This window comes from Electrona antarctica (genome assembly GCF_951216825.1).
Source record: "Electrona antarctica genome assembly, chromosome: 14".
NCBI lineage: Eukaryota > Metazoa > Chordata > Actinopteri > Myctophiformes > Myctophidae > Electrona > Electrona antarctica.
The window spans coordinates 33,537,754-33,564,558 of NC_136795.1; the positions used below are offsets into that span (position 1 = coordinate 33,537,754).

The 26,805-nt window shown below is 42.2% G+C and overlaps 1 protein-coding gene across 1 annotated transcript in view; it reads left to right on the plus strand.

Annotated features, from left to right (window-relative positions):
- Positions 1–3,058: 3,058 nt before the first annotated feature.
- gjc1 (gap junction protein gamma 1) overlaps positions 3,059–26,805 on the plus strand; it is a gene marked incomplete at its 3' end in the record, with an annotated part of 43,830 nt that continues 20,083 nt past the window's right edge. Inside the window, exon 1 of the mRNA XM_079519494.1 lies at positions 3,059–3,112. The remainder of the gene's footprint in view (positions 3,113–26,805) is intronic.

The following is a 26,805-nucleotide window of genomic DNA, read 5'->3' on the forward strand; positions in this document are numbered from 1 at the left end:
GAAGGAAATGAAGCTGGCAATGTTTGTACTGGTAGGTTGTACATGACCTGAGCTTGAATGATGAGATCAATAATGAGACCTCTCCTTATTCTATGAGTACTGATGCATACAAACTAGTACTGCAAAATCCCAATTGAACCAATTGAATTGTAGGAATTCAACAACTTGAACCCTAGAGTCCCTATTCTGGGACAAATATTTGCCAATGTATATGTGCCGATGTTATGGGCTTGTGTAGAGTGAAAAGAGTAGGGTGACCTAGTATAGAGTCCTGGGGGACTCCTCCAACTAAGGGTTTAAGTGTTAAGTCAACCATTACCACTCTTTTAACAGTGATATGTTGCCTGTCCTTCAGACAGATGCCAGCACCGTCTGCCAGGTCAGTGACAAGTTTGGGTCTGGCAAGGTCAGTACAGTGAGCGAAACACCATGACTGGGTGACTGTACCCTCTTACGGCACCTGAGAGACACAGCCCTGAGCTCTTAATCACAGAGATCACATGGATTAAAATTCTCAGTCCTCACAACTGATTTCATTGGATTCCATAGAAGCCAGTCGCGCACTGAACACGTCGATGACATGAGTGTTTGAAGTTGTCAAACTAATAATAGAATACACGCTCAGAAGCAACTTCCATGAAATGTGAATGGCCTAGGTCTAGATATTTCATAAAACCAAGTTCCAAGCCTCTATCTGTTATTTCTTCAACTGGTCGGCTGTATCATGTAACAGCAGCATGCGACGTGTGCATCTACTACAGTATGCGGGTGCAGTACTTAGTTTAGACAGTTTTTGGTTTAGACTAGTCATTGGTTAGACCAGTCATTAGTCCTACAACTACAACCTATCTCAAACCCTCATCCTAAACCTAACCTCCCACGGGACAGCACACCTAAACCTAACCTTAACCCATGTCTAACCAATGACTAGTCTAAACCAAGTATGCACCCCACAGTATGCATGTGCCTCTGAGGAGAACCCTCTAGAATGATGACATCTAAACATCATCTTACACATACTGTTTTTTTTTTCAGGAAACGGAGCACAATTGTGTGGGGTGGGGTGGAGGAGGGGCTGCTTTCACACTGTCTCACAAATCACAGATTATGGGACAAAAGTGGTTCAGTCATGGTTCAGTTTTATTTTTGCTTTATTCTATGAGATCAGAGGTTTCAGAGGTCAATCCATTCCAGAGAATGAACTGGAGGTTCACCATCGGAGGTCGTGTGGCACGGGCGCTTGCAGAATGCAGACTACGTTTGAGGGAAGGGTAGTGAGGAATTTGTGAGCAATCCTGTTAGAACAACCTTCAAACTGAGAAGACCAGCTTTTTCAATTTGCCAATGATCCATGTGTTCCCTCACGCCTCCAAGCTTAAAAGCAGATTGAGAGCATACACAGGCCCTCACACACAGTGGTCTGACTGAGCTGGGTTGCAAATGCTAAGCACCTGGGAAGTGGATAGCATCTTTCCAGTACAGTATGTTCCAGACAGAAGGCTCAATTATATTTTGGTACTTGGTAGACAGCACTATTGAAAGGACAATGTGGTCCTTTCCTAATCTTTACCCTATAGTTTGCAGCCTGGTGAAATCTGTCATCCTGTGTTATGGGTCGTCATATGTGACACTTTGATGGGGAGCCTGCCATCGTGGGGATACTAAGTGTTGAGCAGAGCTTAAAAACCTGATTTAATTTTCCTTTATTTTGACACTATTGTTGTGTCACTTCACTTTCCATCTAGCAGATTGAGCTCATCAAAGTTGCATAGCCTATCCAATCTTTCCCGGGGGCGAGTGAAAAACAATCTGTCTCGACTCTTCTTTGGGCGTCCTAACAAACCAGACAAGCGAGAGACCCTAGTACACAAATGCTGTCAACTCTTGTCTTGATTTGAAAGCTGCTGCAATCATAGATTGTGACTACTGAATGCCTATATGGGGGGGCCAGCTCTGATTTCAACCACCTAGGTTTATTATCAGAATTAATTCAGGTGAAACTTATTCTGTAAGTAAGAAGGGCATCGATGCCACACATCCACTCCGCTCATCCTACAAGGAACCCAACAAAAATAAGGGTAAACCATTAATAGAAGCAAATAAGCAATTATGTCAATGATGATACTTGGGGTGGGGAATGGGGATCATATTCCTCCTCATAAGTGTTAACAACGCCTACAGTCAAATGTTATACATTCTCCGCCCAGACCGCCCTACACTGTTATATTATATATGGTTTAGTTTAAGTCAGTGTAGCTCTGAGGGGAAAAAGCATGTTTCCCGGATAGGATAATTCAAGCTATGTGTATTGCCTCTCGCACACGCGCACTGTCAAACATGCTTACGCTTACGCACAGCATCCTACCCGCTGCTCTAGTTACGCTGCCGCGGCCGCCAGGCGTACAGTCAGACAATTCTGCTGTCACTCACCGGGGTCCAGAGATACCTTCCACGAGTCTGTGTGAGTCTAGTCTACCTGCCTGGTGACTGACAATGTCACATCATCATCATCACATGGTGAAACGATCGCTTGTCGCGATAAATACAAGTGGAAGAGAAGACGCAGCTGGATTTAGTTAGAACAAGTGATGTAATCAACAGATTATAGCAGACGCTCAACTATCTACTCGTCCGAAGATGAGGGATCCAAGAGGCAACGCAGAAGATAATTGTCATTTGTGAACGCCTAATACGGTCAACGAGAGTCTGAGATATGATCTAGCTTTGAAGATTTGGTTTTAAGCCGATGCCACGGTTCCTGTAGTGAAAAGGCTTAACAGAGCATGCCAAAATGACCAGACCTTTGTCTAGCATCGCTGTTACGGAACGGGCCCATAGGAATTTTGGCACGGGTTTTACGCAGCAAACAACATAGTTTAATTGTCGACGCCTTCGTTTAATTAAAGAACAGCGTGGATGAAATTGACAAATAATGCGTAGCACTTGTGATGCTATGAGATAGAAAATAACTAACAAGCCGGTAACACCGATTCCTGCTGGAACTGGAGCGGATTCAACGGCGCAATTCAAGTTTGGACATCAATAAGTCCAGAGGAACCATTTCAACAGGATCATCTTGTGTATTGAAGTATCTTCACAGGCTCGCATAGCGGTAAGGCGGGTTTGTTTTCTAATTCAAAACAATATAATGTCTGTTTATTTGTATCTCTTCTCTGTGTGGCTGATTTATAAGCAGACAGTGAACGCCCTCGTGCCGTGGTGATCGGTAATTGGTACAATAACGCACACATGAAGGTTGCATCCTCGTGTTCATTCCTCCTTTGTGGAATTTTGAAATAGTCTAAATAGTCTGTTGCTTTCTCATCTTTATACGTTAGCTGAATCTAGGTTGTATCAAAGTAACTTCCAACGCATGCTGCTCACTAGTATGTCAAACATGAAATTAATTGAATGTGAGCACGCATAGGAACATTAGGAAGCACGCCCGCCACTACGTCGACGCCGACTGCGTGGTGCGCCTAATTGGCATCATGATCAATTTGTAGTGTGCATTCGCTTGAACGTCAGTTGTAAATATTTGAGTCTACTCTACACTGACCCAAAAAGCTACAATTGACGCGTATTTCCATATTTTCCACTATAAATCACAGTATAGTAGCAGCATGATCCTTTGTTCTGCGTGTGCATGTGTGTGTGTGCGTGTGAGAGAGAGAGAGAGAGAGAGAGAGAGAGTGTGTGTGTGTGTGTGTGTGTGTGTGTGTGTGTGTGTGTGTGAGTGAGACACTCACGACTCAAATGTTAACAATAACAACAGTGTGTGTGTGTGTGTGTGTGTGTGTGTGTGTGTGTGTGTGTGTGTGTGTGTGTGTGTGCGTGTGTGTGTGTGTGTGTGTGTGTGTGTGCGCGCGCGTGCATTACTATATTTAGGCTACCAGGCTATAACATCTTTCTCTGTGTGGTCATGTCGGTCACCACCTTTGCCATTATTGGTGGTCTCTGACAGCTGAACATTAGAGCTGAGATTGAATGAGTTACCTTTGGGCGTTTTCCCCCATTTTCTACAATAATGGAAAAACCTCTGTGTTTAAACTATCCATAGGCTAGTGCTCTCTCTCTCTCTCTCTCTCTCTCTCTCTCTGTGTGTGTGTGTGTGTGTGTGTGTGTGTGTGTGTGTGTGTGTTGAACATTTGGCAATGTCACACTAGGTTTGAGTCAAACATGTGCTACAGTAATGGGCTTCATGCCACGCTTCACAAGCTGGTGTGGTGTAAAGTTTCTCTAATGAATTGGTATGTGTGGTATAGTGAACCACATCTACCTCTTTATGCTCATCATCATTTCGGGTATTGGGGTATTTCTCTGCCCTACACAGATAGGCAGATCATTTCAGCTTTTTAACCACTTGAACCCCAGCATCTATATTGTGGGGCAAACATTAGCCAAACATAGCCGTTGTGAGCTTGTAGATCGGCTATTTTTTGTGAAGAGATTTGGTGTAGAATGTACAGTAGATGGAAAAACAGTGGTCTAAGTACAGTTGTAACTCAGGTCAATTTTACTAGTGGTTAAATATGAATATGATATTATATCTCTGCTTAGTTGGCTGTCCATCTTTGTCACCCAGCACACCTCCCATCTAATTATACCATTGTCTTGGGACTATAGGGAGAGCACATCTACAGGGGAGAGGAGGCGGGGGAGTCAGTCAACCCCCTGTTCCTCCCAGAGCTGAGAGAGAGAGAGATGAGGAGCAGGGGAGTCAGTCAACCCCTGTTCCTCCCAGAGCTGAGAGAGAGAGAGAGATGAGGAGCAGATTTTGTGTGGCAGCATAGAAATGTCCCTTCACTTCAGTAATGGCCATGACCAATGTGCTGCTATCCTTATTTAAAGGACACACTGTGTTCAGAGGCTTTGATTGATTGATTGATTGAATATTTTATTGAACATAAATGTTCATAGCACAAAAAATAGTCCTTGTGGTCTTGTTTCCATTTAGGCCCTATAGGCTATCAAGGTATTAGGGTATACCAGGGTATTTAGGAATTATGATTTTCATGTAAAAAAAAAATACAGACATGAAAATATTGCAACATAATGTTATCTAGAGGTGACTTCTTCCAACTACAGAAGTAATTTAGTTTGTGATGATGCTGCCAGTCTGCCGCCATGCACCACCACCTTCACATCTGCCACTCTGTTCAGCCCACTGATATATCGTCGCTGTTGGGCAGTTTTTTTCTAAATCAATGCCCTGCTTGATCATACCCGCAGATCTACAAGCTCAAAACCTGTTGCATTGCGACGTGCTTTACATTCAACAGCAGCTATATCCACCAAGTGTCATAAAAGTACACAATACAATGCAGAGTAAAATGAACACAGGATTTTTTTAACGTGTATATATATGACGCATGCAGTATTGCATGTCATTTCCATATAGTTGTCCAAAAGTCCACGAATGATTGTTACACAAAATCAAAAGTGTTTCATTTAACAATAATTAATAACTCATTAAAAAAAATGTATTATGCACCTATAATTTTAAATTACCATTGAAATTATAGGTGCAATATACATTATATTCCAGGGATCTTTTACATTGTCAAGACAATCCTAAAGTGTAAACTGAAAATTCTTGTACTTGTGTCAACACATCAGAATATTATGCTGTGGTTTCTATTCCCAGGCTTAACAGCTATTATTCTAGAAGATAATAACATATTTCCTTTATTTAACCAATTTCAATCATTTAATAATTTAAATAATAATAATCTGTCATTGAAAATGCCTGTTCAGTTCATAAGCATGATGTGCAATAATTGGTGTGCTTTTATACAACAAATAAAACAATATTCCTCAATAATATTTTGTGCCAGGATCTTCAACATATAGTATGGTCGTAGCTGACTAAAACTAAAACCATATGACTTATCTGTGTGGAATGATCTTTTAGAAAATGATATAATATGTCAGATATGATATGATGGCTTGGCCTTTCTTTTCTTTTTTCCAGACAACCATGGATTGGATTTTCAATTTCATAAATAAACCAAAAAATAATAATTTGTAACTAAACCATTAGGGAAGCTAACAGTTAAAAAAAGAAACAATTCTAATGCAGAACAAAAAAAACAATTACACCCATACTAGACATAAGTTAAAATGGATGGCAGTATAGCTGTTCAAAAGGATTTTTTTTTAAAAGTATACATTTTCCTTTTTTTCCCCATGAATATTGAATCGGTTATTCTCACACATCCCTACTTCGTAGTTGTCTTTATGTGACAATATGGCTATTTTGTATTCATCAACACGAGCATATATAAGGCTTAATCCTTAGAGCACAGTACAGAAAGGGAAAACTGCCAAACTACCTTGGATTATCTCATCCTGACTGTGTACTCTGAGCTGGATGTTTGCTGTTGCTAATAATTACAGGGTGGCTGTAATTGTTCAGCTTGTTCTATGTATGTAAGTGCCAAGTTGTTGTGGTCTTTAGAGAAATGCATGCACCCAGTTCTTAAAGAAAATAATTTGTCATTTTTGCAGATTGTATAGTCAGTTGATGACTGAACTTTGTCCTTTGATCATCTTTTTCAGTGTAAGGAGAATATGCCCCACCAACTGAAATAAAACGCAAAATATTCAAATGCAAAAGTAAAATTCAGGTTGAAACGAAACCAAAGCTGCCGTGCCAACACTGATTTATTGTGCACTTTGCGCACATGCTCGGCCATATGCCTGTGTTCGTGACTCGTGAGTGTGTAAATGGAATTATTTTATGTTAAGAATGTCATTGCTTTTATGCCCTTCTTTTGATCATTTTGGGAATGTTATTGCTTTTGCCCTAATCATAGCTTTTCTCGTGTGTTTATCTTAACTGTAGTATATATTTTTTTTTATATGAAAGCGATCTGGTCGTTGTAGAAAGGCCTAAACAGGGACAGGGGTCACAAATTAGCCTTGGCTAGAAATCCTACTTGAAATGCAACTGTGTCATGTTTTATAACCTGATACACTGTTTTTTTTTGTATTGTCTGTGTTATAAACATATAAATGAAACTATACTGATATGGCCAATATGCAGTATGGATTTAGCTGGCCATACAACCAAGTCTGAATTGAAGAAATTGCAGTTTTCTTAGAAAACAGCTATTATGTCTCCTAAAGTGATGTAATTATAATGTAAAGAATTATGTGGTGGTGAGGTTGTATTTAGGACTATAATATCCATGTTTACTAGCAGTACATTTATTTATTTAGCATGGGTCTTATGATGAGAACAAGCATATCATTTGTGATAGGCTACTATAGGTTTTGTTAGAGGTTGTGCATGTTTGAGTTAGAATGTTGGACGTACAGCCAATCAGGAGTCAGGACACAGGAATTTACATCAGTGGTATTGTTTTGTGGCAGCACTAGGTTTTTGAACAGCAGAACAATTGACAGAAGAACCCTAGTTTAGTTTAGTTTAGTTGTATTTGCACGTGATGTACATTAAAAGAAAAACAAAGGAAATTTCAAATGGAATGAAATACATTTGTATGAAAATAAAAAATAAAAACATCAGAAAAGAAAATGTGCCGGAAGGACCAAAAAAACCCAGAAGGGCTTATCGAATGGCCTTCCTTAAAGCTGCCAAGGGAGCTTAAGCTAGTTATAATAAAATTAAAACATTAATGAAAATACATAATGATGATATTAAAAAGTATCAGTCATCTTTTTCAGTGTAAGTAAATAAATATTTACTTACACTAAAGCAACCCTGCTTGGTCTCAGCTAAAAACTATGCTATTCATGTTACCTCAACTGTCCTTCACATCTTTCCCTGATGTCTTATAATATATAATATAATAATTATTATATTATGGAAAACCTAATTAATACTAGATGCAGTGTGTAGAGTTCCTTTAACCACATTAACCCTGTGGTCCTTATTTTGGGCATGTCATTTAGGCTAAATAAGTGAAAATTCAGTGAAAATAAATCCTGATCGTCTATTTTCGCTGTGTGACACCGTCATCCAACAGAGTATAATTCAGTTATGGATGCTTTATGTCACCAAAATGTCCTGATGTCTGATGTGGGATGGAACGAGGAGCCGATGAGGAGCAGAGGATTGTGTTCTTGACTCTGACTCAGGATGACTACAATGTCAGTCTAATGAAATGTAGCCCTGCAGTCTCCCCTGACCCCTTTTTACAACAGGGATGTCCCCGTTTGGCCATCCACGTGCAGCACTGATGAAATTATAGATGACTTTTTTTTCCCTCCAAAAAAGAGAAAATGTACATAAACAAAGGGAATCCTTGCAACCATGATTCATGTCACCCAAATGTGCAGCAAACAAACAGTGGCAGTGCACAGCATACAGGTTCATAGTGCAGACTACAAGGGGAACTCTAATCCCTTGGTTCAAGTTGCAGCACATAATATATTTTACTTGACAATTATAATATACAGTCATGGATCTGTAAACATGCCATTTGTTGCATGTGTGTCAGTACTTAGTTGAATATTATTTCTAAATGCCTTCATTTCTGGAATAGTGCATAGTGTATACTACAGTACATAGGTCTAAATAGAATGAAGGCACTTTGTATGTCACTGTGTCGCTCATAGAAATAAATGACTGAACATGCTATTTTCGGCAAGCAACATCCCTGTGGATTAGCTGTGACATTCCTGACAAATTTAGATGTTAATGTCTGACTGTGTTTTTTAATGTGTGTATGTGCACGTGTATGTATGTGGCACAAACAGAAACTGTACTGTTTACTGTATATTGCGTACATGTACAGTATAGGCTATACTCCAGAGAGTGAAACAGACAGATTCCTTGTAAATGTGTATAAATCAGATGTCACTTTCACCTTGTCTGTGCTCATGTCATGAAGACATGAGGGCATTGTAGCAAATGCAAACAGTCATCAGGCTCCTTCCCACAGGGAATGTCACTGTTGAATACCGGGATCAGACACACGTGCCTGATAATACACACACACACGCACATTTACTGAACCCATACGCAGATATGCTTATATGTACCATTCACTAGTGAACATCTACGTCCAAACTGATCATCTCTCTGTATTAGTATATGTTGACATATTAATTATATACAAGCATGGATGCTCTGACGCAGGCTGTATGGCTTGGGTCACGACAAAATGTTTAACCTACCAAATATTTCTAATACTGAAGAGTTGACTTCGCCTTGCTCAAAGCAGGCGGCAACCGCCCGTTTCTTTAAATGGAGCCAATAACAAAGTGACAAATTCCCTGCAGTTCTCATTAACACAATCATTCCTGGGATTCCTTCAAAATAGGAGCTCTGGGGTGCCAGGGAAGACATGGCCGCTTTTACTCTGAACCCCCCCCCCCCCCCCCCCCCCGCGCTAAATAGTCCAAAGCGTTCATATTTTGAATGAGAGGCGGATGAGAAGTCAGAAATGAAGCGCTTAGTATATCCATCAGATCAAAACCACGGAGAGCGCCCTAGATTAGCAGAGACGAGGCATTCTTTCTGCCGCGCTAACAGGGAAGTGACCGGGACGCTAATATGAACAAAGAGCGAAGCGTACGGTGGCCTTAGAGTCCCACTCAAAAATAAAAAAAGTAAAAAATTCTCGCCTGATATCATTGAAGATGCGCTAGGACGTCCTATGGATCCGCCAAGTGGATTCCCTAGGACGTGTGGACACGTCGGATGGACGGAACCTGTTAATGGCCTAGGTGTCTACCCCCCCCCCCCCCCCCCCGCTAGCTGCAGAACAATTACCACACCATTGATTGGCAATCATGACCAGACCTTACACTTTTATTACCTAAGTAATCATTTTCATAAATATTGAGCTTTCAGTCGCTCAGTTTAAAGTCTTCTTTCATTTATATGTGTTTTTGTGAATTATGGTCTCATTCATTTTTAAATTGATGATAAAGTAGGTTATAATTCTATGGCTTTTATTTGTTTGTTTGTTTGTTTGTTTGTCATGTTTTTTGGGGTTTTCTTTCATTGCATTACATTTTACATAAAGTTTTGCTGGATGAATTGGTTCTGTGTGAAAGAAGGTCACATTTAAGTCACAGAGCTTGAACTCAGTGTCATCAGACAAGATTATACTGAGCAACTGAGATGCTGCAACACCTTATACGTTTTCTCCAAGAGCTTTTAAAACTTCCCTGGAATGATTTACCACTGAGCCACGGATAGCATTTCATCTGCATATTAGTAAGTAGCCTTTGAGAACCATGTGGCCCATAGGTCAGAACAGAAGCATAATATAATTATCCTTGTTGGCGGCTTGTTGTACAAGTACATCCCCCAGCCATAACGTACAAGTACACCCCCCAGACAGTATGTCTCAGGGACTATTATACTATACTTTCTCACAAAAAAGACATTAGACGTAAATTCCCCAAATCCCACATACGATAAGCTACAACTGTGTACATGTAACTCATCCTACACTATGTCCTCAAAAACTACCAGTAAAGTGAAAGATTCCACCATTCAACAACACGCATGCTGGTAAGTTGCTATCAGCATTGTTTGTGACTGTAAGTAAGGCAAGCAAGTGAGCATCACAATGTTGTCAGCATTGTGAAAAGACACGTTGTGAAAGGTGTGTTCCATAGTTAGACACTTATGAGGACACACACACAGTCACAGTCTCACTCACACGTTATCTCAGGGGAGCTGATAACACTATAGTGAATGTAATAAAATCCATAAGGGATCTAGCTGTGCCGAGACTCTCAACCTGGCAGAAGGCAACGCTGATGTGCACTCACGCCTGACTGGTCAAGCTGAGTAAAAGGGCGGCCACGCTACGTCCCACTCACTCTATGTCACTTGGGAAGCTGAACGGAATAGCCAGGTTTAGCGTCTACAACAGGACTCCCTGTCACTGCCTTGCAGCCACACTCCACCACACTGAAGCAAGATACACTATACACATGCATACACACAACCACAGGCAGGAACGTGACAAAAGATGGACCATGATGGAGACAGGAGCCGAGGGGTGGACTTGGTGAGAGTGAACAGCAGCAGCCCTGTGAATAAAGTAGGGTGTTGATTTATTGTTAGCCACACGAATCCTAGCATCTATTCTGGGCATATCATAATAGGTGAACATTCTGAGAAAATTCAATGAAAATATCAGACCAACAAGCTTACAATAGTTGTGAGTTGTGACATGAGCTTGTAGATCTGCTATTTTTGGCAACATTTAGGGCCGGGGTATAGACCCCTGAGGACCGCGGCCAAATTAATTACAGTACTATACAAGATTTATGTGGTTAATGTGCAACTGATGATCCAGCACAACATCATCTACTAACAAGGTGCATGGAATAATCAGGAAGACTTAATGAGTTACTTAGTTTAAAATAAATGCATTTCAGCATGTGACTTTCATCATACACAGCTAGTAAAAGCTAAAAGCACTTAAATTATTATACTGTCGATATAACTCTGGAACCTACCATATATATATATGTGTGTGTGTGTGTGTGTGTGTGTGTGTGTGTGTGTGTGTGTGTGTGTGTGTGTGTGTGTGTGTGTGTGTGTGTGTGTGTGTGTGTGTGTTTTAAACTAGTAGATGTAAAATGAATCAAGCAACTGTATGGTATATTTATCACCTAACATATATAAGCTGCCAGAGATAAGCACGTAAGGTCTCCTCTGTCTGACAGCTCTGAGGTTGGGCACTTGTTGGGTGAGAAAGTCAAATTGTTCACAACGGTTGCGAATGCGTTTTGAGTTTGTAGATTTGCTATTTTCTGCAAATGTTCCTCCCAGATTAGGCATGCTGTAGGGTCAAGTGGTTAACATGGCACAACTTGGTGTTCAACAGCAACCAAGTTATATCCAACTTTGGTTGTAGGAATGGCATCTCTACAATACATCTCTGAATACACCACTAGTGTATGATGATTACATTTTTGAATCAAAAGACCAACTTTGGATATAACTTGTGAAACTACTCTAGCAATCTTGCCAATAAACCACATGTGTTGTAATTAGATAATGTATTTAATGTAAAAGAAAAAACATAAAAGCCTCTTTTTCTGTGCAGTAAAGCTAAGTAGCTTAAACTTTTCTTTTGTATTACTTATCTTTTCTGTTTTATTTCACTCTGTTTATGTGACTTGAAATGGCGTTCAAATCGAACAAAAAAGAATAGGAGGAAAGCGTCTCGTACAGTCCAGTCAGTCACTGACACGTTCGATCAGATTAAGATACTCAGACATGACCCTTCTCCGACATCCTTGGCCTCCATAGCTGAGATGCTGGATGCAATGAACAGCTGAAGGAGACAAGAGCAGCTTTCTCCCTCAAGTTGGCGTCGTTATTGGGCATAAAAGACACTAATGAAGGTGGCACATCAGTCACTCCTTTGACAGACACGACCGACATGGCTGCCCTGCCCTAACCCTGCCCTGCCCTACCCTGTCCTGTCCTGTCCTGTCCTGTCCTGTCCTGTCCTGTCCTGTCCTGTCCTGTCCTGTCCTGTCCTGTCCTGTCCTGTCCTGCCTTGTCCTGTCCTGTCCTGTCCTGTCCTGCCTTGTCCTGTCCTGTCCTGCCTTGTCCTGTCCTGTCCTGTCCTGTCCTGTCCTGCCTTGTCCTGTCCTGTCCTGTCCTGTCCTATCCTGCCTTGTCCTGTCCTGTCCTGTCCTGTCCTGTCCTGTCCTGTCCTGTCCTGTCCTGTCCTGTCCTGTCCTGTCCTGTCCTGTCCTGCCTTGTCCTGCCCTGTCCTGCCCTGTCCTGTCCTGTCCTGTCCTGTCCTGTCCTGTCCTGCCTTGTCCTGTCCTGTCCTGCCCTGTCCTGTCCTGCCCTGTCCTGTCCTGTCCTGTCCTGTCCTGCCTTGTCCTGTCCTGTCCTGTCCTGTCCTGTCCTGTCCTGCCTTGTCCTGTCCTGTCCTGTCCTGTCCTGTCCTGTCCTGTCCTGTCCTGTCCTGTCCTATCCTGCCTTGTCCTGTCCTGTCCTCTCAGGCACTCGCCGGACTCATGTTTAAGCAAAGCAACATTCATACATGAGTGAGTTTCCATGGCCACAAGGCCTCAGCATTAACGGAGCCATGGCCCACCATGGTGTGATGGGTAGGAAAGAGCCCAAAGGCGTGCACAGATGCTCCTCTGCTGCTAGTCTAGCCCTGGTGATAGCCTCATCGGCTAACACTTTCAGACTCTGTGAACAAAAGGAAAAGCCAAAATAGATTCAGTTGGCAGATGTCCTTATGGCCTGCATCTTTAAATAGCTCTTTGATTAGTTTCGTTTTGCTTTATTTTGTTTTGTGTTTCTCAATGTTTATTAATGATCTGGCCTGGGCTCCTTCTGTATGGCATCATCTGCTGCTTTGATTGTGGCCTTAGCACAGTGCATTTGTGTACATACTGCATGTGTATGCACACTACGCACGCGCATGTGTGTGCATACACATGCAGTGTGTGTGTGTGTGTGTGTGTGTGTGTGTGTGTGTGAGAGAGAGAGAGAGTTTACTTCTTACAAAAATATCTTAAAGACAGCTTGTTAAAGTACGTACGTTTAAAGACAAATGTTTGTTTTGGGGATGATAATGATTCTGTGTGTGCACGTGAAGGCTGTGTAGGTGCAATATGAGTGTGTCTGACCCGCATCGCCGCTCACATCTCAATCTTGGCATGGTGGTTCAGGAACCGTCAGAGGCCCTCAGCTTCATCAGCTGCCTCTCAGTGTACTTTTGTCTCTAAAGACACAGAAACACTGCAGGTCAGCGAACATGTGCTGTGTGTGTGTGTGGATAATTAACATTTGTTTGTTTGCACAGTTTTAGTTTTATATACTTTGCCATTAGGGGAAAACAAAGCAAAACAAAGGGGACAGGAACACAAGGTGAATCCAAGCAAATATCATCCATCCTGAACGCATTTAATCCTCTTTGAGACATACGTTTCACATAATAAAGCCAAAATCAAGCTTGAGTTATTACTCTGTCTCTCATGTTAGGCAAACACGAGCATAAATAGTAACATTCTGAGTATAGTATATTCGTTTTGCACAATAGAGGGTATGCGCATTCTTAAAGTGAATGGCACATCGAGTGGCAAAGCAACATGCAAAGTGAGTTTAACATTGTTTAACGTTGTTTAATGCAATCAGATAGGACTTTTCTGTTTGGATGCATGGGTTGTCAAGGCCAGAAAGTAGTTTTTTGCCAGTCAGTAGACATTCCTGCATAACTTCCGGGTTTGATGATGATGTCACACGCATACCCTCTATTGAGTGTAAAAATAGCACTCTGGATTTGGCAGTGTATCACTGTGTGGTCTCTGACGTGAGGATCGTCAGGCGCTATGCATGAGACATCTGTCTCTGACGTGAGGATCGTCAGGCGCTATGCATGAGACATCTATGCATGAGACATCTATGCATGAGACATCTATGCATGAGACATCTCGGCTGGCCTGAGCACTTTTCTTCAGCCAGGCAGCAACACATTTCTAGATTCCATATAGTGACCGCTTAGACTGATTTATGTCTCAAGGTGAAAACTAAATAGTGCATTTTTCTTGTAGCGTGGGACAACGGCACGGGAAAAACACAATGGGTTAAATCCATAAGGGCCCTTTTTACTCCACATTCATTCACTCTGTCGCTCATGCGTTCTCCCTCTTCTCTTATGACCCCTCCCCCGTTCCTTTGTGTACACTGTACAGTATGCTTTCAGTATTTTCTAGGTAATTTGATTGCTCTGTGCTACTCATCATAACACACACCATCTGCTGAATTTGGTTTCAACCAAAGTGAATACAATTTTGATTTTGGTAGATATGAATTATCCTGCCTCGCCATTACATGATATGTCCATCTTATGTTTTTCCATTTAACTAACATGTTATAATCCTCTGAACAACAAACCAAGCACATATGCATGTATACATACAGCAACAGACTTTTTCCAACCTGCCTCTGATTGGCCTACCGAACCTCCCCTTCTGTGATGCACACGGAACTGCTTCGCCTCTAGTCATGTGTCACATTCGCGAGCATTGCCGAATCGTGTAAACGGTGATGCCCCGCGATTTTCCATACTTGCGGGACTCTGGGGGACGAGGATGTACTATTCTGTATCGGGTCGCAACTCGAACGGCACAAGAGAACTGACAGAAGGGGCATTTAATCAATCAACAATAGAAAAGGGGAATGACAGTGTTGAAAATATCAAATTAGAATCAGTGACATATTGAATACTGTAGCAACAAATGAGTTAGCCTACAGGTTTTGTAGTTTTTTTTATGTCAGTGTTTCTGCAGTTGGGTTGCTTGTCATCATCTACTACTTTTTCTCAAGCGCGCGCACACACACACACACGCACGCACGCACGCACGCACACACAGACAATATCAACATGTAGAATACAGATGATGCTATTCACAGAGACACAGAATTGTGGCACACATAACGAGAAACCCATACAATCATCTTCCCCATGGCAAGTTCACTGAACACTGGAATGGATTCAAAGGGGATTTCTATAAGACCTGCTGTTTCCATGGTGTTTACAGGAATTGCCTTGAACCACAGATAGAGCCAAGGAAATGACTACAACCCGCAGTAACCTATGCAATATTACTGCTACAGTATATTTCTAACTGGTCTGAGCAATATAAGATTATGCTGTGTATTAAAAACATATGCACATCCAAAATGATTCACACTACTGCTCACCTTTCGACCCTATACTCTTTATATTATATATTATATTTCTATTTTTACCCCTTTTGTCATATATTGTATATGTTTGTTATGTTCTTAATTCTTCTGTGTTTTGAGAGTAGTGATAGTGAACGTCTTTACATATGAACATACTTGATAAGTTCATGACTCTTTTTTGTTTTTGATTTGTTTTTAAATAAAAAAAGTAGTGAAAATAGCTGATCTACAAGCTCGCAACATGGCATGAAGCGACACCCAAAAGAGAAAATGTCTTCTCTCTTTTGGGTCTCGAACTGAAAGGTTTGATAACCACTGGGTTAAACAGCCACACCAAGTGCTAATACACTGTAGATCTAAATATATACAGTATCTCTCCTCATGTACCGTACCTCCTCGTTCCCAATACTACTACCAGTACCCATCTGTTATTTTGACCTAACTGTCACTATACAGTTGGGTGCCACCGATATTGTCCCTTATCATTTGACCCATTTAGGCCTGACCTCAAAATTAAAAAAAAATCCTTCTAAATCCTCCAGTTTTCTGAAATAAATATTTTCACGATTTTTCAAAAAATAGCAGACCTACAAGCTCGTAGCGCGCCACTCGGTGGCGCGCTATGAGCTTGTAGATCTGCTATTTTTCAATAGCTAAATTGTTGTAATGTAATGTAATTGTAATGTTTAAAACACCAAAAGGGGTTCCCGCCCAAAATGGGTTAACTGTCCTTTTGCGCAGATCACGCAAACCTCAGCAAAAAGAAAAGGACAATATCGATGGCCTCCAACTGTATGTTGCTGTTTTTCACTGTCACTGTAATGGATTCAGCCTGAACTCCGGCTCAACTCAGGCTCTGGGTTCTATTTTTTTTAGAAACCTTGCCCTTCCCTCGTCAAGGACCCTAGCCTCTCTTGTGCCTTAACGGATAGTAATGACTAGTGATAGTGTGCATGGTGCAGTCTGATGGGTGATGAATGATGGCCATTGAGACGGGTATTAGAATAGAATGGTTTGATAGATCCATGTCCTTCTGGCACTTATGGACCAGTCATAGCCAGACATATAGTATGATTCATATATCTGATGATATAAATAGGCTCACGGTCAAGTCCTTGTCAAATCATCATAATGTGGGAGCTTTCTAAGGCAAAGGCAAGAAAGGCATGATAATAATGGATTGCAGTTTTATTAGCCCTTTTCTATGCAAAGTGCTTACTCAAAGCGCTTTAAAATGGTCCTTTCATTCATACATTGGGAGGTGAAGCGTCGAACAGTCAACGGCAGCGTCCTTACTTCCCACATTCACACACCAATGGTGGCAACCACTGGGAGAAATTTGGGGTTCACCGGTTCAGTGTCTTGCTCAAGACACTGGACATTTTAAAGAAGGCAGGAATGGAGGGAAAAGGAACTGGTTGGTTGGAATAGCGTGTTCCTTAACTTCCTTCCACCCAGCAAGTCCAACCGGGGAAACTCCCCCGTCAGGTGAAAAGAAGCGGCTTGGATTCCTCATGCATTGAAGGAAGCATGAGGTCAGTCCGTTGCTCTCCCCAGGTTGGCAGAGGGAGTGTAGCGCCCAGGATAACATTAGACAATTGACACTGGGTGGGAAAAATGGGTTACAAAAATCGTGGGATAAAAACTTAGAAAATATTTTCAATTTTTTTATATTTAGGGTAGAGTAAATAGATATGAAATGGAAATGAGTGTGTGTGTGTGTGTGTGTGTGTGTGTGTGTGTGTGTGTGTGTGTGTGTGTGTGTGTGTGTGTGTGTGTGTGTATACAGTACAGTCACTTTGCTATTGGTAGCCAATAGCAGGCATTTCATATTCTGCACTTTGCCCCATGGCATGACTGCAACTGAAGACAAGCAAATTCAGTAGGCAGTACACACAGCCAACATGGATTTGCACCATCTATCCATTCCAGCAACTTGAAAAGTTTAGCGGTGAAGTGGGTTTGTTACTTTAACTGATTGTGAGTGAGATTGTGAGTGAGATTACACTAAGCGCCTATCTATTATACATTTGAAAAGGTGTACCCAAACCAGGAAAAGGGAGCCAAAGTCACCAGCTACTACGTCACTGACACGCTGCAACACGCTGCAACACACACTGCAACAACACACTAAAGACGTCACAGACTTAGGGCCGATTCATACTCCTATTTTACCGCTGTTTCGGCGCTGTAGTGCCGAAATGATTTCGGCTCGTCAGAAATTTTCAGTAGCACCGAAGAGCCGACTTTAGGACGGTACCCGCCCCCCCGAACCTCAAATGACGTCACATTGTAGGCTCTACAGAGCCGAACCGACTTTTATTCGTCTCTAAAATAGGAGTATGAATCGCGCCTTACCCTCCGCGTCGATCCACGGCTATCTCCTCATGTCGCGCCGCACGCCCACACTCAACACCACCCGCGTAAAAATTGTCATTGCACTGCCACTAAAGCCGGCTCCCGTCCAGACTCACAAACAACATCAATATCAATAATAAACACAAACACGCCACAAGCACCGACACCCCCGCACGCACACACTCACATGTTGCCATGTCTATGAAAACAAGCCCAGAAAAAATGCCATTCAACACGCTACTTACAACTCGCTTACAATTCGCGGACCTGGCAACACTGCATCCCGTGATTCCCCTCTTTTCATTGGCTGCGCCGCCAACATTGTTGCCACGTCTATGTAAACAAGGCCGCAAACCCTGACTTCCTACAGCCTACAGCCTATACTTACACACACTACCACTCGCTTACAATACGTGGACCTGGCAACACTACATCACCCCTTCCCAATGGCTCAAAACCCCAACACGTCACCCACGTGTTTTTCGTGTTACCTTTCACACTTCCGGAAACACTACCGGAAGTTACATTGTACACACACACACACACACGCGCGCGCACACACACACACACACACACACACACACACACAGTGTACAGCCTGCCGGAAACCAAAAGTAGAAGAACAACAACACAGGTTCTACACTGATTCTAACTTGGATGGAGAGTGCCGCGATTACATACACAGTTACAATAATGCAAACACGACCGCGTCGACACCTGGCGTGGTACAATCGGGACGAACCGAGGCGCATATATGGATAAGAACTAGAGTTCTAATTTTCTGCCCGAACCCGGCCCGGCCCGACATTTTCGGGCCGGGCCGGGCCCAAAACATTATGCTAATTAGTCGGGCCGGGCCGAGCCTCGGGCTCTGTGATTTTCCGTGATTTTTTCTTTTTTCTTTCTCTTTCTCCTTTTTTCAAGAATGTTATTATAATAAAAATAGCAATTCTGTTATTTGTGTAATGTGTAGGCTATACTGCCTACAAGTATGTATTTATTATAAAGAGGGCTTCACTTAATTGTGACAGGAGGAAGACGGAGGAGTGGAGGCAGGGGGCTTGGATTACTGACTGCGCACAGTGCGCAGGCATGAGCAGAGAGAAGTGAACGGTGGGGTGGTTGTTTATACCGCTGGCTGGCCTCTGGTTTGCGGCGCACCAAATGAGCTTCAGTTCATATGCTAAATGTTTTATAAATCAATCGGATTATCACACGATATCTGATTCAGCTATCGTGTGACTGCAACATGACGAAAACAGTTGCACAGTTGCACTGAGCCATCTCGTTAAACCCAGCTGGCTGCGATGAAATGAATAACCTAATCATTAGGCCAGCTAATCAACGTCATATAGTCACCAACCGTTCCATATAATTCTGTAGTGTATGATGACCACGCAATGTTACAGTCCACTGCAGGCTACAGGCTATTTGATTTACAAAATGATTAGTATTATAACCGCCGTCCCTCAGTGCGGCGGCGCTCCTCGTTATATGTGCCCGATTTAAAATAACATCTCTAAGCTGTCGAGACACGCCATGAGCGGGTGCGTGGATGGTTTGTAAACTTTGTAGGCTATGTTTGTTCTTTTGGACACCGAACGCAACGGGGACGATACTTGGGGTCTTGGACATAGCTGCTTCACTTCAGAGGAAACTAAGGGGAGCTACTCACCACCACTGGAAATGGAATCCATTAGAATGATATGGAAATGGTACATTAACAGTCTGACGTGAGCTACATAAATCCTTTATTTCGGCGATAAGTCCATTGAACTCCTTTCTCACTCTCACACAGACACACACTGAACCACTGACGGCGCACGCCGCTGCGCTGGCCATGCATTAAAGTGGCGTTCTTTTTTTCTTTTCTTTTTCGGGCTTCATCGGGCTTCGGGCCTAACATTATGGAAATCTTTAGGGTCGGGCCGAGCTTCGGGCTGAACCAGTTAGGGCCGGGCCGTGCCGGGCTTCAAATTTCAGGCCCGATGAGAACTCTAATAAGAACAACAACACCAACACTACACGCACACGCGCGCGCTGCAACAACGCGCTGCAACACAAAACAGCTGTGTACAACGCAGTGTCACTGCAGACACGTGAGTGTGTGTGTGTGTGTGTGTGTGGTGTGTGCGTGCGTGCGTGCGCGGGGGGGGATTTTGGATCGCCTCGCGATGTAGCTGAAATGGCACGCACACACACACGCCACAAAACGATAATAATAATACAAAATAAGAACACTACACTAATAATAATAATAACAACAACAGTACAGAGAACAGTACAGTACACATGAGTACAGTACAGTACAGAAAAAAAGCTCATCAGAATATTAATCCATGTCATAATAATAATAATAAAAAATAAGAACACAACACTAATAACAACTATAATATCAACAGTACAGAGTACAGTACAGTACATCAGAATATTAATCCATGTCATAATAATAATAATCATAATAATAATAAATAAGAACACAACACTAATAACAGTACAGAGAACAGTACAGTACACATGAGTACAGTACAGTACAAAGACTTACAGTACAGTACAGTACAGTATACTGTTCCTGCGCCTTGCCATGCCATGCTCTCTTTCAATAATAATAATAATAAAAAATAAGAACACTACACTAATAACAACAATAATATCAACAGTACAGAGAACAGTACAGTACACATGAGTACAGTACAGAAAGAAAGCTCACATCAGAATATTAATCCATGTAATAATAATAATAATAATAATAAAAAATAAGAACACAACACTAATAACAACTATAATATCAACAGTACAGAGAACAGTACAGTACAGTACATCAGAATATTAATCCATGTAATAATAATAATAATAATAAAAAATAATAACACAACACTAATAACAACAGTACAGAGAACAGTACAGTACACATGAGTATAGTACAGTACAAAGACTTACAGTACAGTACAGTACAGTACAGTACAGTATACTGTTCCTGCGCCTTGCCATGCTCGCTTTCATACGCAAATACACAAAACCAAACAGGGCCACTCAGCCAGCTTGGCAACTTTGCGCTTTCCAAGCAAATGCATAAATGAAAACATCATGGGTTGCCATTGCCTTCTTCCCATTTGCGACGCATCGCATGGCGCTAGGATGAGCGGGCCGAAGGCCCGCGAAATTCTAGTAGTATACAATTAGTTAGGTATTAAGTTAGCTTAAGTTGTGGCAAATCTGCAAAAAAAATGCTTACCACTAGCTTTCTTCACAGATGTGTTCATAAAGGTGTCTACTATCATAGAAAATAATGTTCCAACCCAACTCCCTTGGGAAACTTTGTGACAGCTGCTGAAAGTTGGGGTACCATTATCAACCAATATAAGGCAAATCATTCCAAATTTCATTATACTTTAAGTAGCATGTGACATGTCAAACTAGGGGGTTTTCATGATGCTGAATCCATTCCAAGCATTAGTTTTGCACGAAAAACACTCCTTGGGCTAAATTCGGCCATAGCCACTTGCCCAAATGTGCCCAAATGTGCTGACCTCATCACATTTGTGATGAGGGCTATGGGCATTTGTAGGCAAAGTTCTTTGCCAAAACTAATGCTTGCAATGGATTCAGCATCATGAAAACCCCCTAGTTTGACATGTTACATGCTACTTAAAGTATAATGAAATTTGGATTTTGTTTTTGCCTTATATTGGTTGATAATGGTACCCCAACTTTCAGCAGCTGTCACAAAGTTTCCCAAGGGAGTTGGGTTGGAACAATTTTTTCTATGATAGTAGACACCTTTATGAACACATCTGTGAAGAAAGCTAGTGGTAAGCAATTTTTTTTCCAGATTTACCATAACTTTAGCTAATTTTCCCTTATTAAATGTGCTGTTACAACCACATGACATATGCATGTGCATATTCATGAACACATGGTACATGTAAGGCAAACTGAGCCCTGGATATGTGAGTTCACCCGCAGGTATCTAGAGCAAAGCCCTTCTCCCTGTCTGACACGAGCACGGCCAAAACCATCTTATCAGCATTCAGTCACGGTGATGGCAAGGATGTCTCTACTCATCTTGAGAATTCAAACTCAACCGTGGCTGGCTGTGGCATTTGGCCTGTGCAATGCTCCCCCCCTGGCAGCGTGTGTGTGTGTGTGTGTGTGTGTGCGTGCGTGCGCATTTTATGTGCACGCACTTTGGTGCTCTGTATAAACAGCAGCAGAACCCAGGATCCAGAAGTCAACTCTCCATTCATGTCTGGCTTCGCAGTGTTCTGCCAAAGGGAAAGCCATAATTCATTATACGATGCAAATTAATTTGAGCGGGAACTCGTGCGTGTTTTTAACGGACTGACTAATTTCTGTCATGTCCTAAGTAGACGCCCGTGACTCGTAATCATTTAAGTGCCAATTTCACGCTAGCCAAAGTGGTTGGTTGGAAGATGATGGCCTGTTTGAAGTGAAATGTCAGGTGTTAAGAAAGCTTGGTCCTAATGGAACTGATGAGATCAGTTCACCATTAGTGTTTTATATCCATGGAACCTATATCCTTTGTTTGGCTTGCAAACTCTAAATGTTTCATTTAGCCATCTCTGTCAATCTGTCAATCTCTGTCAAAACTAGATGTTATCTCGCAAGCAGAGCTAGAAGACACAGTGTCAGCTGACATGGTCAGGTCTATGAAAACATCTCTATGACAGTTTACGCAGTGCATGGGGGTTGAGCGACATGTCAGATCTCAGGTCTGTTTTTGCCCAAGGCTAGCATCCTAATGCTCTCTCTCTCTCTCTCTCTCTCTCTCTCTCTCTCTCTCTCTCTCTCTCTCTCTCTCTCTCTCTCTTTTTAATGCTCATCCCTGGACTAAGTCTTCCAACTCTCTTAAATCATCCCTGGTTTTTATTAGCTATAGCTAGAACTGCAGCTCACATCAGAAGTATGTTTCTGAACGTAGATCAGGCTAGTATAATTGTAATTATATTTGTATAATTGTTTAATGAAGACCAATGAACTGGGGAGAGGTGATTTGACATCATGGGAACTACTAATTAGAATTGCAATACAAATTGTATGTTACGTAAAGCAACATCGTCTACACATGGATATCACAGCATACCCAGAACACAATTTAGACTAGTATTATTAAACAATAAACAGACAAAACGTTGCCTAGGGGTCACCCAGATTTGAACGGGGGACAGCATGTGTTAATAATCAGATATTAAATCATGCTTCCTTTTACCTGAACTAATGTATATCCCTTTGAAAACAGCAACTACCTAAACTTTGGCCTTAGGCAAATAGACTCTGTAAATATATATAGCCTGCCCTATATGCTACTTGTGGTTTATTTTAATTGACCATATGTTTAAATGACAACTACATGGATGGATGGATGGATTAATGGATAGATGGACGGGCGGACGGACGGACAGGAGGATACGGTAGATAGTTAGAAAGGTTTATAGACTGATAGATGGTATAGATTGATTGGTTTGATCTAGAGTCCTACAATAAATATCAGTTTCTGATCACTGAGACTGATAGTGATTAATTTGCTTCTGCAGAGCAGAAAGGCAGTCGTCGAGTATTGACACACTGGAGACGTGCACGTCCATGGATAAACACTACATTCACATCCAGTGTGCTACCGTGCATGGGATGTGTAAGGACTGTGTCTGTGTCCTCAGGGTCTCTGCTGTGCTGTATGAGGGTTTTGGAGAGGGGGATGGGATTGGGTGTGGAAAAGCAAGAATGGAAATTAAAGAAGAAAAAAAGAAGGAAAGGCAAGGAGGAAGGACTCTTTAGACTAGAGGAAGGGTGAGTGGGATTTGTGGAGGTGCTTAGTGGAGACCTAGGGATGACGGTGGGGGGATGGTATGGAAGACGGATGCATAGTAGCCTACCAGCCGATTTGCCATTACAGATATTATAATATGGCTCTGTATTCTTTTGAGCCAGATTCAGAGGAATCCCCCTGTGATCCGATTTTCTCCCGCTCAGTGCCATATATAGTGCCATAGTCTAAACATGGTGGTGCATGAAGCAGTTGTGTTTGCTAAGAGCATATAGTGTCATGGGCTAAAACAAGGAACTTCATTCATGTACCACTCTCTAATTTTCTGTGATTAGATTGTGTGGGCGCAACGCGTGCTGGGCTGCCTTTGTGTGTGTGTGTGTGTGTGTGTGTGTGTGTGTGTGTGTGTGTGTGTGTGTGTGTGTGTGTGTGTGTGTGTGTGTGTGTGTGTGTGTGTGCGCGTGTGTGCGTGTGTACGCGCGCGTGTGTGTGTGTGCGTGCATGTGTGTGCGTGCGCGCGCAGACATGTCACTTCATCTCTGTACAGTTGCTATGTGCAAGAATTGATTGCTCAGCTTGTTAGCAGAGCTTTCTCTGTTAACGTCTGTGTGCACTGGGCAGAAACCGTATCTGTGCCGTTTCCTTTGTGTAAGCTGACAAGAGGCAATGCAAGGCGGTGGGGAGGGGATTGGACCATGCATTGGAAATCGCTCTCCATGAATTGAAAAGGCCAAGATTGAAGCCTCTTCACCTCCAGGCATGTGTGAAATCGATAAATGCTCCACTAACAGCTTCCCCCGGCACCCCGGCACCTGACTTCTCCGGCGGCTTCTGTGGTTTGTGCATTGCACAGTTCACACCCATATTTTCCATTTTCAATCCTGACAAATGTCTCAGTTGTACAATGCATTATTTTACAGATTAAGCTAGGGTAGGTAGTCCCTACTAAATCACAGATATTACCTGTGATTTACTCATTTTCGAAATTGTACTATTGTGATATGGCATAAACATGTTCTATAATAATATAAATATCGGATCGGGAAACATCAGTATCGGCATTCGGCAGATTCTCAATCGTGATCAGGACATCCCTAGATTAAGCCTAACCTGCAAGCTAGTTCAGGCAAATTCTGTATACTTGAGAGGTTTGCACACATGCACACCATGTGGGCGTGTGACGCGCCAAGCAGCTGCCCAGTTTGGCTGCCTATTTGAGCTCACGTCACTCATTGTTCTTCCACTTGCTGTCTGTATCACGGATGGTTGTATATGCACTAATTTGCTCCCAGCACCACCAGTGGGCTCTCTGCAGAGGTCTGTTTTCCTGCTTTTAAATGGATGTCCTCTAATGTGCTGAGCAGGGAGTAATATCTAGCAGAGTCTGAACGCCAAGATCAAAATTTGTTCACACTTATTTTATACATTGTATACATTTAAAGATGAGGTGCCGTCATCAGGTATTATTATATATTTTTTTAAACTCCACCCTAAAACATGATCATCAGGTATTATTATTATATAAGGAGAAAGATGTTTTTCAAAAAAGTGTACAGTATTTGTTAAATGTCGTTTTTATGTGCACAAGCCCACCAGTTCATTAAGTAGAATAGATCTTCTAATATTATCATGTGTCTGACCGTGACGGGCTGAAACAAAAACCGGTCTGGTCAAAATGGCACAGCACTCCATCTTTAATAATTAAATGTTTTTAATCTACTCGGGAGTTATCTGACTGAATAAATGTTTTTAATCTTGTCCTTAATATTGCATCTATCTAACTATAAATACACCAAGTGTAATCCACGTAATTTGAGAACCGTTCGCCCCACGGACTTCAAATTCGACACACGCGTTCCACCCCACCACAGGGGGTGCAGTGCCCGGTGTCGAGTCGGTCGGACCCACGGTTGTCCAGAACCGCCCCAAAAAGGCCTCTGCCCGGGCTCTGGACAGGGCCCCTGCCCAGTGTCCATATATGGAGCTGGCCTTTTCTGACATCATTCTGACGTCTGCATAGACTCCATATTTGGGCACGCCTAACAAAGAACTCCATATGGGCATAAAAGGGACACAGACATAATATCTGGGTGGGGCATTCATTTCCAACTTACATCGTTCCAAGCAGGCCAGTGCCCAACGGGCACCACATCACCATACTTTTTGTATGCGTGCCACTCAGACAACTGAATGGCCCATACAGTACAGACTGAGGCTGAAAGCTGCAGCTGCTACAGACCAAGCAGAGGCTAAGGGTCATCAACCGCCCAACCCCTCTCTACAAACACACAGAAATGCATGCACGCACACACATGCAGACAGACACAGACATACAGTTGGGTGCCACCGATATTGTCCCTTATTATTTGACCCATTTAGGCCTGACCTCAAAATTAAAAAAAATCCTTCTAAATCCTCCAGTTTTCTGAAATAAATATTTTCACGATTTTTCAAAAATAGCAGACCTACAAGCTCGTAGCGCGCCACTCGGTGGCGCGCTATGAGCTTGTAGATCTGCTATTTTTCAATAGCTAAATTATAACATAATGTTTAAAACACCAAAAGGGGTTCCCGCCCAAAATGGGTTAACTGTCCTTTTGCGCAGATCACGCAAACCTCAGCAAAAAGAAAAGGACAATATCGATGGCCTCCAACTGTACACACTCACACGCACACACGCGCGCACACACACACACACACACACACACAGTGCGCCTCCCTATATTTTTCTGATGTTTTGCTTTGCTTTAATAGCAAGTCTGATCCATTTAAATCTCTCGCCTGAGTTCATTCAATGAATATACAGCTGCATAAGTGGGTTAACAAGTCATGCACTGAGCGGGCATAGGAAAGGCCACAGAACTCAACAGCCAATACAGTAAAACCTAAAATCGAAACGGCTGCTGTTCCCTGCCTTGCCTTGTACTGTTGTAAATGCTGTATTTTTGAAGTTTGTCAAGCTGTTTTTCTGTTTTTCTTTGGATTTCTTTTATTGTCTCTG